Source organism: Lynx rufus, unplaced genomic scaffold, assembly GCF_022079265.1.
Source record: "Lynx rufus isolate CCGP_SWC_20201006 ecotype Redwood Valley unplaced genomic scaffold, mLynRuf1.p SCAF_12, whole genome shotgun sequence".
Lineage (NCBI taxonomy): Eukaryota > Metazoa > Chordata > Mammalia > Carnivora > Felidae > Lynx > Lynx rufus.
The window spans coordinates 55,544,936-55,546,211 of NW_025814826.1; the positions used below are offsets into that span (position 1 = coordinate 55,544,936).

A 1,276-nucleotide genomic window follows, 5' to 3' on the forward strand; every position below is an offset into this window, starting at 1 on the left:
CTGCCCAGGAAGCCATCCCTCTGTTGTTCTTGTTTCATAGTTTAACAACAGAATGAACTGGGGCCTCCTAGCCTGCTCAGTCAATAAAGCATGCAACCCTTGATCTTGGGGTCATGAGTTTGAGCTCCACATGTGGTGTAGAGTTTACTTAAAATAAAATTTAAAATTTAAAATTAAATTCAACAAAACAAAATAAAATAAAAACAGTAGAATTGGATAAGACAATGCCTGCGTTCTGTGACTCTAAGAGCAACATGACAGATTCCATTGTAGACACCTATCACAATTCCTGGTTCATGGTACATGCACACTAAATATTTACTGAACTGGTTATCAACTGATTGATTAGCTGAGATGCACAGGAAGATTACAATTGAATGCCTCCAACATGAGAACATGCATATCAGAGAAAACCAAAGTTACACACTTCTCTTTAAAGTATTTGACTTCTGGGTTAATTGTGTAGCTCCCTCCTGGCGAGTTTCCTGAGAATTGTCTGGTGCATGGCTGGGGCCCAAAGCCTAGAAGAGACACTGGCATGTAGACAGTGCTCCACAAAATAAACGAATGAGTGAATTAATATTAGAAGGGTTTACAGAGTGAGCCACAGAAGGTTTACAAAGGCAGCAGCATTTGACCAGAACCCAGGACGATTCTTAGACTTTCGAAAGCGAAATTACAACTTTGCTTCGGCACGATCGACGTCCAAGGCAACGTGACAACGGATTGTCGACCAAAAGACTAAAGTTGGAAAACAGTCCGGGAAATAACTTGGAAAAACCAAACTCAGAGAGGCATGAATGCAGTGAGGAAGCAGTATGTAACAGCTATCAACTGCTGCAAAACAAACCACTCCAAAATGCAGATGCTTTAGAAAAAGAGTAACCTTACAGGGGAGAAACCTGGAAAACACTGTTCTAATTAAGTGTCAAAGCGGTGCTCGCTTCAGCAGCACATATACTAAAACTGGAACAATACAGAGAAGACTAGCATGGCCCCTGTGCAAGGATGGCAGGCCAATTCATGAAGTGTCCCATACTTTTTTTTAAAAAGTGTCAAAGTTAACATCACCGAATGATGTCAAGTGGATCTCACATTCCCCCTGGTATAATGTGATGAGAAGGACATTTTACTTCACATCTGTGTTATTTTTTCCCAAACCTGAGAGAACTCCAGTCTACTCATGAAAAGAAAAAAAAAAAAAAAAATCAGGCCAACCCAAGTGGAAGGACATTCTACAGAATTCCTAACCAGCAAACCTACAGCTGTCAAAGTC

At 40.6% G+C, this 1,276-nt stretch overlaps 1 non-coding gene across 1 annotated transcript; it reads left to right on the forward strand.

Moving 5' to 3' along the window:
• Nucleotides 1-936: 936 nt before the first annotated feature.
• Nucleotides 937-1,043, forward strand: LOC124507966 (U6 spliceosomal RNA). Its single transcript, XR_006961181.1, has one exon. It is a non-coding gene; the product is annotated as a U6 spliceosomal RNA (small nuclear RNA).
• Nucleotides 1,044-1,276: the final 233 nt, after the last annotated feature.